At 38.1% G+C, this 12,787-nt stretch overlaps 1 pseudogene; it reads left to right on the top strand.

Moving 5' to 3' along the window:
- Positions 1-3,851: 3,851 nt before the first annotated feature.
- LOC149801506 (uncharacterized) lies at positions 3,852-5,118 on the top strand (annotated as a pseudogene).
- The last annotated feature ends 7,669 nt before the right edge of the window (positions 5,119-12,787 follow it).

The raw sequence follows: 12,787 nt of genomic DNA, 5'->3' as shown, positions 1-12,787 counted from the left end.
TTATAACGTCAGCATGATAAAATGAAATCTTATAGCACTTCCATTGCTGAGGGTAAGATTAAAACACCAGCTGTTGACAAGCTATTTAACCGACATTGAGATGTTAGCAAATGTTACAATCATCAAGCGCTTTACTCCGCTGTAATGTTTTCGCTTTTTGTCACAATTTGTGTTTTTGGAATCCTAAGAAAATGAGCAGTAGTTAAAATTGGATCTAAAAAATTGTTTGAAGAGTTCTGACTTAGTTTTAACGGACAAATCAAAGACTTTTAAATGTCATCCGGCTTTCAGACAGATTCTAGATATGAGGTTTGTTAAATTTTAGGTGGGTTTCAATATCTACTCCAACGGGTCGCACACATTCCGTACAGACCATTATTTGATGGACTTTGATAGTGAAATTAGATAAAATCTCTGTTTTTTGCAATAACAGTGACTTGGAATTTCTGTGGATTAGTTTGCATGTCATTGGCTGCAACGTATATGTGCTGTATTGATGAGTCAAACTTTGTGGTCGGATATGGTTAAACAGTTTACAAAATAAAAGCAAAATTGTAATGTATATCAAAAGATGGAGACATATTAAATCTTCAGTTCTTTTTAGTCGCTGACATTTTACGATCAGCAGATGAATATGACTGAAAGTAGGGTCAACTTACCAAAAGGTGCGTGTGGAGCCGAAAAGCGTGTGTTTAATTTTTTAAAGTTTCTGTTCAGAAGCAAATTTCGTAGATAATAGGACTGATGACGTAATTAACTTATTTGCAAAACAGCTTTTATCGTTGATCTCATAGTAACACGATATAAATGTTTAGAACTGCCTACACTGGTTGTCATTTCAAAAGTGGCTGAAATACTGTTACTATATTTGCTGTATCACCTGTATATTTTCATATTTTTCATGTCAATATACCTTTTTTGAAACAAAACGAAAAATTACATTCCAACCTCACTCAACTCCCCGCATTTAACTGTAATTGTAGAGTGGGGGGGGGGGCAAAACGCCCCATTTAATTTTTTTTTATTTGGTAATTTATGGCATAATTTACATGATTGTTTTTGCAATTTGACAATTTATTTAAAGTATGCGTTACGTCTAGCATAAAGGAATGTTTGGTTACAATGAAGAAACTATTTACGAGAAAAGTGAAAATGGTAAAACTTTATAAAGTGGCATTTTGCCCCTATGGTGGGGTGACACGCCCCCTCCAGGGCATTTTGCCCCACAATGCATTCGACATCTGTGAAAGTCTATAAAACTATAGAGATACTATTGAACTGTAAAATAAAGTATTATTCCAATGTGGACATATTATATTTGGCAAAGATGCTAAAACTGAATACTGTTGCATCATTTAAATTAGCAAAACAATGCGGATAAGCATGCAGCTACAACAATGTTCAAGTCTAAACAGTCCCTAATTTCCACCGTTAATGAAGAAAAAGACAAAGCCCAGAAGTCGTGAATGTTCTTGGTAAATTCTTTATTACTAACACTTAGCACAGCAAAATTGCATAATGAGGTTGCTGTCACTGGATTGATGGCACCACCTGGAATATTCCTTGCACTGCGGCCAGGAATCTTCTGTTAATGGATCATCTCTTCCTCCATATTCAAATTCGCACTTTCCATAAATGTTGTCTTTATTATGTGTTGTGTCTGATGACAAGGTAAGATTATGTTTAGCAACTGAGTCTGGAGCCGAAGCCTAATTTTCCCATTTCATGGTTCTCTATACAAGTTGTCTTCATAATCTTAGATGGTTTTCTACCTATCCTTTTGTCCTCTCTACATGTCTGCTTCTTTTTCTTCTGTATTTCTTTCTGGTTTGAAACTTTGGTTTCATTCCGTTTGCTCCCACTTGCCTGTGCAGTACTATCACATTTGCCTTTTGTATTTGTTATCGTCTTTCGTTGCTTTTCAATAAGAATCTTTTTATACGGTGATGATGTTAAGTTCAAGGCTGATTCTGTCTTTCGCTTTCTTGTGCGCTGACTGGATATTCTAAGCTTTGGCGAAAGTTTAAGCAATATGTTCATTAATGCTGAATGGTCTGCATTTTTGCAATCGTTATGAGATACCCCCAAGGTAGCACTTTCCGTTCTTCCAGCAAGAATAACTTCGTCAAGCATTTTCCGATTGCTTGTCTCCTCGACGGTGATGACAGAGTGATGTTTTTTTTGTTTTTTTTGTTGATTATCAGGTGACTGAGTATAACTTGTGTTGTCTGTCTCTGGATTGCTGGACCCATTCATAGTGGCCGTAGAATTACCAGTTAGCAGCAATTCAACCGTTTTGCTTGGTTCAGTCAATGCTTCTGCATTGTCAGAAGTGATCATAACGTTACTAAGCAACTGATCATCAACTGACTTATTTCCTTCATTCGATGTTTCTGTATCGCCTGCCACACCTGCAATAACTATAGGAATACCAACTGATTGCTTGTTAGCTGTCTTGTCCTCTTGAACAAATGTTCCTGCATCACTTGACCCTTCCGACATGTATATACAGCCAGTAACCGACAGGTGATCAGCTGTCTTTTTTATTCAATCAGTTGTGATGACATAGACTTATCTGATACTGGCTGAGGTTCATCAGTTACCATAGAAGGAGCGAAATCGCTATCTGTGAGCTTATTTAGATTGAAAGGCACAAGTCTGTAGGCTTCAAAACCAGTGACAGCTTTCTGTAAACTGGCAGATCGGTTATATGCGGCTAAAATTATTTTTGCACTTATTCGACTTCCTGGATTGCTTGTCATCCAGTCTCCAGACTCCAGATTGAAAGCACTTTTTAGTGCCTTGAACAATGTGACACCGAGAGGCTGGAGTCGATATATGCAATGAAGAGAAAAGGTTATCAACACAATCCCTTTCTCGCGTGCATAGAGAACAGCTTCTAACGTTTTATGGCTATGGTGCCCATCAAGAAGAAAAATGTGTGGAGGGTCCTTCGTGGATTTCACAAAACAAGTGAAATGTTCCAGCCATTGCAAGAAAATATGACTGTCTGTCCACCCACTTGGGCTACACAAACCCAGTGCTCCGGCTGGTGCACCAGTGATGGAAGCAATCGTTTACGTGGGTAGATAAATGCTGGCGTTGCAAAGGTAACGGCCGCATTCATGGCACATATTACAGTAATAGTTTGACCACGTTCACCGCTTGTACCTTTACCAACTGATCTAACACCTTTTGATGTAATGATGATTCCTGGCTTGTGGACAGTACTAATGTCTGTTTCATCCATGTTCCATTTTCTGAGACCATCAGCAAGTGTTGCGTCAAGAGATTCATTATATACTTGGTAAAAATTGACTACCTGTGGCTTGAAAACAGTAGTCTTGCTTCCCAGCTTTGACACTCCAGGTTGCGAAAATCTCTGTGTCTGCGCAAAATTTTAGCTGGAGTTCCATAATTCATGGCAGCAGCTATCAGCGAAGTTCCAGAATGAATTGCTTCAAGAGCTGTAATTTCCTTGATCATTTTTCCTTCTGTAAGTTCGCACCATCTGCAAAAAAGTATAGAATAATTTTAGGCATATGAACGGTTAGTTAGCAAGTGTACAACATTTAAACGGTTATAGGGCAACAGTTAAGAAAAGAATGGAAGTATTGTGTAAATACTGCTCTACGTAATAAGGAGCATAACAAGTAAAACATACGGTACACTTGTATAAATGGAAAGTACAATAATAAAGTCATGGCTCTCTATAAATTGCTTTGCCTCTGTTTAGTTAACTGCAAGCTGTTCTAACAGTGTCATATTGTCAATAATGAAAATACGAATGCACACAGAATCAGATTGTCAATAATAAAAATATGAATGAACGCAGTATCATATTATCAATAATGAAAAAACGACCACGAAGAAACCTTCCAAGGGAGAACATAGAATCCTAAAGAGTTCTTTCCATTTTTGAATTTGCCAAAGTTCGACTCCAGGTTGGACCAGCCGCTCCTACGACCTACTTTGTTGGAAGAAGAATTAAAGACTCTGGTAATTTTGATGAAGATTTCTTTAAACTTGTGAACATTACCGCCGCCGTCGCTAAGGCACAGCTGAATGTAGGTTGTCCATGGAGGGGATGATCAACTGCCAGGCAATGAGGTGATGAAGGCCCTGAGGGCCTAAGTTCAGAGAACGAAGAAGCAGTTCATGTCGGCTGTTGTAATCTGAATCAGATTATAATATACGATTATGACAGAATCGAACCGGTGGAATCGACCTTGAGAATAGAGATAGCAACTCGGGCGGTAGAGATCACTTTCGTTAGGGGATTTAACTAGGTCACGTGGGACGGTGTCAGTGACTCATACCCCTCAAAATGTAACATGTACCATCTAACCTTTGCGTGGGCCTTGACCATCGTACGCGAAGCTCATCAAAGAGGTCTTGTCATGTACATCTCAGCTGCATTTATGTTTGAGAAAACCGAGTACGCAGTCTTTACTGGAGTCGATGGAATTATAATTGGTGGAGCTCAAGCTCTAAGACTCATGGATGGCGAGACTGGATAGCATGGCCCCTACACGGAAACAAAATATCCAAAGAATTCTTGCCAGTAGAGATGACTCAGCTAACTCGTTCCGTGGAAGAGGTGTCCATCTTCTTGCTCGACTGGACAAGATGTTTTTTGAAGGTTCCATCTTCAAAAGGCAAAATCGTCTTCGCGAGAATTTATTCGATGCTTTGCTGGGCATAGCTAAAAAGAGGGTTGAAGGTCTGATGCTGGAACTGGATGAGGAAGTTGTGTCTCTTCCTGATGATGGCAATGAACCACATTTTGGAACTGCAAAGCATTTTCTGTCTACTGAAGAGCCCATGTTGAAAAATCATTGTGAATCTGAAAGTGAATGGAAATCATTTACCAAGATGTTGAAGAGTCTTGTCATCCCAAAGGACACAGCGTCTCTGTACGAAGAATATGACGGCGACTGCTGGTTAAGCATGAGAATATTTTACAGACAGAATCAAATGGAGAACAAACGGTCATCCTCGTACCAGTCTGACTCTTCTAGTGTCACTGGATATTTGTATGCCTCCAAAGTGTTGCCAAACGTTTTGGGACGCTACCAAACTACTTGTCATCGCACCAGTACCCGCAAAATCTACTAAATGCAAAGCAACATGTGCATAGATCCGCCGTCGTAACAAACTTCATGAAGGAGTACAACATGCAAACTTTGCTACATCCTCCATTCAGCGCTGATTTAGCTCTGTTCGAATTTTGGCTGTATCCGGTTTTCAAAGATTTGCTTAGGAGCTTACAATTGGAAAGCCGCCATTTGGATGGAAGTTCAGTGTTTCAGTGTATGAGCAACAGACCAAAATATGAATTCAGAATCGCATTTAATCATTGCATTGCTAGACCGAGAAAGAGTGTTGAGGTTCAAGGGGAGTACTTTGAGAGCACGGACTGACCGACTGGACACTAATAAAGAACTTTGCTGTAGGGCGCAGTAATATTCAGAACATTTTAATGCTCCTTGTACATCTCGACAGTCGTCGTAAATCTCGACAATCGTACATTCATTCAGCAGAAATGTATCGTACAAATACGAACAAGCCATATAGCCACGAAACTCTTCTGTCTTCCTCTAAGCTTATCTGGTCTCTTTTCCTCTATCTTCTTTTCCCTCTATCTTGTTCTCTGCTTCTCTTCTGTTAGGTTTCTATTACATACAGTATTTACATAGGTACGTGTATAAAGGGTACGTAGTTGCATAAATAGTTACTGTCGCATTGAAGTATCTATTGTAACTTTCTTCATGCTTGCATAATAATTATCGATATAACGCTGCCCAAAACCAGCACCATGAAAGGTATAGAAAATGCCCTACAAGAGATCAGAAAGTAATGATTTCGTTTTTATTTAAAAAGCATTTAATAAGATTGAAGGAATACTATGCGGATTAGAAAGAACACATACGAGTGGAGTTTTAATGGTATGTGTAGATACGTGTGAACGAAGCAGTCTGAACGAATACCGTTATGCTAATGCAATAGCAATACGCGGCGATGAAGGAACGCACGCCTGTTCTGGTTTCGGAATAGGAGTCAACACAGAAGTCATCGGTTGTGAAAATGTGGAAGTGAAAATGTGCGAAACGTGCTGGCAAAGCAAATGTAAAATTAAGGGAATTACTGTTCAGTAATGAATGTGGGCTTTTGGCATACGTCGCCACTTTTTGTGATGTATTTATTTTTTATTTAGAGCAACATTCCCGGTTATGTATGTACTCTATGGAGAAGGAATGCATACAACACAGTATCCGTGCAAGGGTCACTTAAAGGAGTGTGACCGGATTATCCAATGTCCTTGATAACTTAGAGAAAAGAATCGGCCTACTACAAAATGCGCACACCCATGTTACAAAACATGAGACAGAAAGATAGTTGCGGATGACCAGGCGCGAGTAAAGGAGCTAACAGTAAAGGAGGTGGAAAGGAAAATGGTCCGCCTTTGAAGTGTTTGCAAGATCAGCTAGAGGCGCCGGTGATTTTGACAAGACAGTTTCGCACCCAGCGTGGATTCTTCAATATAGCTGTGTGATATCATGGTAGCTGTTTGGTTATGAGAGAGGCTTTCTCTTGCTCATCCACATAACTACACTCCATGTGTAGCATTTAAAGGTGAGCTTCCAGAAAGCGACCTAACAGGAACAATCTTGGGCCTTTTTCTGGGTCATTCAAAGTAGCATCAAGATCTCTTGTTAGGACTTACCACCTCCTTGTTGGTTCGATGCTTTGAGCATAAACATCAACAAGGTCATACTCCTGCCTTCTTGTTCCTGCCAGAATCGTAACCTAGCTCAGTTTTGAGTAAGTCTTTACCCTGATGTGTTTTGCCAGAGTCTCAACACTACGATGTTCCACGTGTTCTTGAGCTGGAGCCGGTTTGTGAGCACTGTTTGCCAGTAGCGTGTCCATCGCATCGTCACATTTACTTCCTCTTCAAATCAACTCGTTTAAAAATATAATAATTAACATCATTTTCACTCACTTACGTAGACGAGTGTTTAAATGTATAAACTGTATATTTATATTGAGTGTTTCTTTTATAATGGAAGTTTATCTCTAAATGGGTGTTTTATCTGTAAACATCACTAAATGGGAGTTACCCTTTTTAACAGCCGATCAAGCATGGCTGTATATGCTTTTATTTGCTGCTGCTCTCGCATATAAAAGCCCCAGCCCGAACATTGGGCACATTTGCCGACTTCGTGCCAGCCTTTGGAGGCTGGGTTGTGGTGGTGGTGGCTCCCAGCCCTTTCCCTTTATTGTCTTCTGGGTCTGTCTCACGTCTGTCGCGAGCTAAATTCTTCAAAAAAATTTAAAAATATGACAGTAGTTATCTATATCAGAAGTTGAATAAAAATTGAGACATATGGTACACATAATCTATATTAACATCTAAAAAACCAAACACTTGTTGCATTTACTTAAATTGATAAATACGATTTGTCTTCAAAACAAACTAAAAGTATACTTAATAGAGAATTTTTGCGTCAAAATTAGTTTTGTTGTTGTTCGGGGAAAATGCAAATATGGAAACTGAAGGAATAATGTCAATAACTTTTGTAGGTATGAAACAATGACTAAATAAGTCTGTTTGATGTAAACGAATGGGGGAAAAAAGCTAAATACAGCATGAAATATACTTTCAAGTCATGTTTTTGATATATGGGTTGTTTTGTTTAATTGGGGGGTCTTTTGTATTCTCTGTCGAAAACACGGAATTCGCCGAAATCAGAACCTAGTCTATTTGCACAGAAACAAAGAAAATTAAGCTATCTCCTACTGAACTCTACCTGATATCGATATGTATAATAGTTACCTTTTACTGAACTCTACCTGATATCGAAATGTAGAAAAGTTATCTTTTACTGAACTCTACCTGATATCGATATGTAGAAAAGTTACCTTTTACTGAACTCTACCAGATATGAATAAGTACAAAAGTTACCTTTTACTGAACTCTACCTGAACTCTACCTGATATCGATATGTATAATAGTTACCTGTTACTGATCTCTACCTGATATCGATATGTATAATAGTTACCTTTTACTGAACTCTACCTAATAAGGATAAGTAGAATAATTACCTTTTACTGAACTCTACCTGATATCGACAAGTAGAATATTTACGTTTTACTGAAATCTATCTAAAATAGATAAGTAGAATATTTGCCTTACTCTACCGGATATCGACAAGAAAAAGAATTACCTTTCACTGAACACTATATGAAATTGACAAGTATAATAATTACCTTTTACTGAAAATTATCTGAAATAGACAAGTAGAATATTTGCTTTTAACTGAACTGTACCTGATATCATCAAGAAGAATAATTACCTTTTACTGAACTCTATCTAAAATTGACAAGTAGAATATTTGCCTTTAACTAAAATGTACTTGATATCGATATGTAGAATAATTACCCTCGCAATAATAACACTTAAAACGTTTTTGCACATGAAACATGATATAATGTAGTCCAATGCATCGGCACACCCTTGAGTTTCTGACTTACTTTCCAGTGTAATCATGCTTGCGACATTAATCTAACTATAGTGTCCTTGACACATCCTACTAACGCATTGCCCTTAAATATAACTACTAGCATTCAAATAAAATGGCTACATAAGTTTTTGTGGCCCCTCTCACCCAAAGTATGTCCAGTAAAACCTATACTGTGTAGGATAAATGTGAACATACCATTTTTAGAAGGGTCCGTTCGCGAAAATAAAGCTTTCTACGAAAAATAAATTTGAAAGGTCAATAGCGCCAAACCGAAACCTCTAACCGACCGAGATTTTTTTCTAATTGGGTTAGCTCATTTGGTTACTTTATTTTTGACGCTTGTGTTTTCAAAATGTTATGCGTGTTCGTTTACCAACCAGGGCACTAAACTTTTATCGTCATCTCTCTGCTGCTGCAGTATGGTGAAATTAAGTATTTATTATATCAATAATGGAATCTCACACAACTAGATTAACTCGGGAGCGACTAGAGACAATTAAGAAATATAAACACGTACGCGATTCTGTCAAGCAAAACTTACAAGAGCGTCAGGTGTCTCAAGTGAAATTTATAGAAGGTGCAGAACAGATATTTAAACCAGTTGTCGAACTCACCAAGAAAATTGTTATAGCATCTTGGGCAGCACAAAAAGCTCTTAAGACATTACTTGTTGATATTGTTGGTCGTCTTCAATCAGCTCAACCACCACCCCAGCAACCTCTACAACCACATCCTGAAGTTCAACCACAACCTAAACCACCAAAAACCAGAACCAAGATAATAGATAAATCTACGCCTGAAGGTATTGCCGCTATCCTTCACCCAGACCAAATAATTTATATTGCCACGTTTGGATACCGTGATAGAGATAGGTATGTAAAATTCAAATATATTAAAACTCTAAAAGCTGCCGATTGGGTCAATGATATATATCGCGTCTTTATTGATGCTCCGCAGATCAGAGCTGAGGAAGATGTTAATCAGATTGACATTTTTAACGATACAGTAGGTGAGCATATTAAACAAAAAAGACAAGAAATGAGACAAAGAGAAGAAGAAATGAAGCAGCAACTTGAGAAAGCAAGAGCAAAACGGATATCAACTTTAAAAACAAGTAAGAAAAAAGCGGACTCAACAACATGTAAGAACAAACATGTACATCCTGGCCCGTGTCATTGGAAATGGTCTTGTGACTGACAAAATCTATGAAGCAGAACACGAAGTATATAAACACGAAGTATATAAACTACAACAACCAGTAACACAAAAACGTATAAATTAAGTAGCACAAGAAGTAGAACAAAACAAACAAAAACGTCTTAATAAGAAAATCGATGAGTATCTACAACAACCAGTAACGAACGAAAAAACTGGACGTGTTTTGTCCAACGGAGGCTTTGATAAACTCTGTTCCAGTAATGTCCTTGCTGATGTTGATAGACTAGAAATTCTGACTGGCGGAAGACTAGCTGGCAATAATTCCCCAGAAATCATTAATGAAGCAGCTGCTATTTGTCAGAGATTATTTACAGGCGGTATCAAGGACATTATTGTTTATCTGTCCCTCATTGATGAAATCGTTGATCATTACCAGAGTGATGGAGGTATGCAATCAGATACAAAAATAAGATGATCATACATAATGCCCAACATGGACCTGTAATGGTCAGGGTGATAAAGTCGCAATTACCACCATAAAAAACTATCTATGGTGATGAACTCGGTGACGATGTTCAAGGTCTGTTTAGAAGGATAGCCCCAAAAGCAATACCGATTGCAAAGCAACTGGAAATGAAAGCTATTGACGTTGTTCGTGATAAAGGTAATGGTGCTGTTGGTGATGTTGCTAGTAAAGCTTTCTCGGCAATCAATACCGACTAGCATGATTAATACGACGAAAACCGCAATCAGTAAAATTACCCAGCACTGAAGCTATGCCTGCAAATGTTAATAAAATAATAAATCAAGCTGCAAATAAAAACTACCAGAGTTAGCTAGTGTACCCATGTCAGGAAAAGAAAACAATATAGCTGCTAGTCTAATATCAGGAAATAATCTTCGTGTTAGACGGTAACAATTATAATAAAATGTTCAAACGTATATCCAAACCCGCATTTGACATGGATGCACCAATTCTCAAGGATAAATCTATGCCCAATTATCAGTATTATTTTTATGACGCACTTATACTTAATGCATGTGGAAGAATCGAATTACAAGTTCAGGATACAAGTAGATATGTCTTGCCCGCTGATGTATTCACTGAGATTGAAGGTAGACTTTCAACGGCAGATGAAACAGAGTACGGACTTCAGATCGACCTGGTTTTGTTAATAATGGTGTTATGGCATTAAAAAGAAATGTTCAATAATATCTCGAAAATGTTGATGTTGCCTGGCAAGATATTCCGATGATTACTCGAGGTTAGATGGTCCGTCAATGATGTTTGCAAAGGATACAACTGATTATCCAGAAAGCAGAAACGTCAAAATAGGTAACGTTAGAAACGCTGCAGTGGATGGAAATAGTCAGTAATATCAATGAAGGGCGTTTTCAGCTTAGGATTTGCCGCACGTAGATCAATGTTAAATGGAGAAGAAAATTTTCGTGTGTGATTCCACTAACACATACATTTAGATTCTGTTGAAATGTTAGAAACGTTATATTTGTCGTTAAACACACAGCGGTACTAGCAAGAAAAGTCACCGACAATGATGTAATCTGGCGACCCAACGCAGTTGATGCAGGTAAACTAATACTATCAAAACTTTCGCTTTGGATGCCAGTAATGACTCCATCACCTGCCGAAGAACAACAATTGATCTCTATCATGAATCAAGGTGGGAAATCAACGTTATCATGGTTGGCAATTAACACATACCTTATTCAAAGTAATCCTGCTGGGTTATTTACATGACATATAGCATCACAGCAAGGTGTTTCTGCACCAAGACACATATTCGTCGCGTTTCAGGAAAATGCCAGAGTAGATTCGCAGAAACGAAAGCCATTGTATTTTACCCGCTATGGGTTAGTGAAGTTTCTTTGAGGATAAATGGACATCAAGAACCTTCTGAAGAAATTTTGCTAAATTTTGATTAAAATCATGATGCACGTGCATATCATCGGCTGATGATATTTATGGGTCGTGATCGGAATATGGAATAGGGTTTGCAAATATCTCAGCGAGATTTCACAACGCTGTATCCAACCCATTACGTTTTGTTGGAACATTTTGATTTATTCAGGCAATCTGTCGTTGATATTCATTTCCTAGCTCGTGTAGCTTTACTGCTCGCTGGTGGTTGTAGAGCAATTGCTTTTATACTATCAGACAAAACAATGTTACTTGGAGGTGTTGGTGGACGAATGGGAGTTATTGATTCCCCAGTAGAAAACATGTAATATGTAATTAAATCATTCATGGTATTATAATATCTCATCATATTAGAACCACTCTGACTCCTGGTCAGATTAAAAACTACAACCAGTATCAATAGAGAACTGTGAAATAAAAAATATTACTTACAAAGAACAAATCGAAGGTAGTCCGAAACTATCATTGTCAGAACGTCAACTCAGGCACTTCAATGAAGTCAAACGATCAAAGACCGGTGTACGACTCAATCTTTCTACGGTTGCTATTAGAAGACCCAATGAAGACAGGTTGAGTAGTTCCACTTCTTGCAGCTATACCAGCGTTGATAGTCGATGGAGCCCCAGCTATTGCAAAAGTTGGAACTGCTGCTAAGATGGAATTAAATAAAGCAACAGGTCACGGAATAGAACCTTCAAAAAAAAAAGGAAAGGGTCTAAGGCTGCCATGAACTCTTCATTCGTGGTACGGAAAGGGTCTAAAACTTTCCGGGATTCTTCCATGTTCAAATTTGATTTCATTGATGCTGCTAAGCGAATAAATATATATAATTTTAGAGGTGTTTTAATGCGTGATCAATTACCAAAAACAACCAAACAATATTGAACTTTTATCATTAATCTCAATGGAAATTCTAGTCCAGTTACTCATTGTGTTGCATATGCGATTGATCCACGTGGAATTGTTTATTTCGATTTGTATGGGTTGGCACCAACAACAGAATTTTTAAAATATGTGAGCACTGGAATACATAGTATTCCTGCAATCTGGTATGAAAAATTACCAACACAGACAATAACAGATCATTCAATACATGGACGTGAAGTAATAGCTTTCTCGACGCTGTGTCAAGGTCACTAATACCACCTCATAACGTCGTGCA

Source organism: Sinohyriopsis cumingii, chromosome 4 (genome assembly GCF_028554795.1).
Source record: "Sinohyriopsis cumingii isolate HCF-2022 chromosome 4, ASM2855479v2, whole genome shotgun sequence".
In the NCBI taxonomy this organism is placed as follows: Eukaryota; Metazoa; Mollusca; class Bivalvia; order Unionida; family Unionidae; genus Sinohyriopsis; species Sinohyriopsis cumingii.
This window is presented reverse-complemented; position numbering and strand designations above follow the sequence as displayed.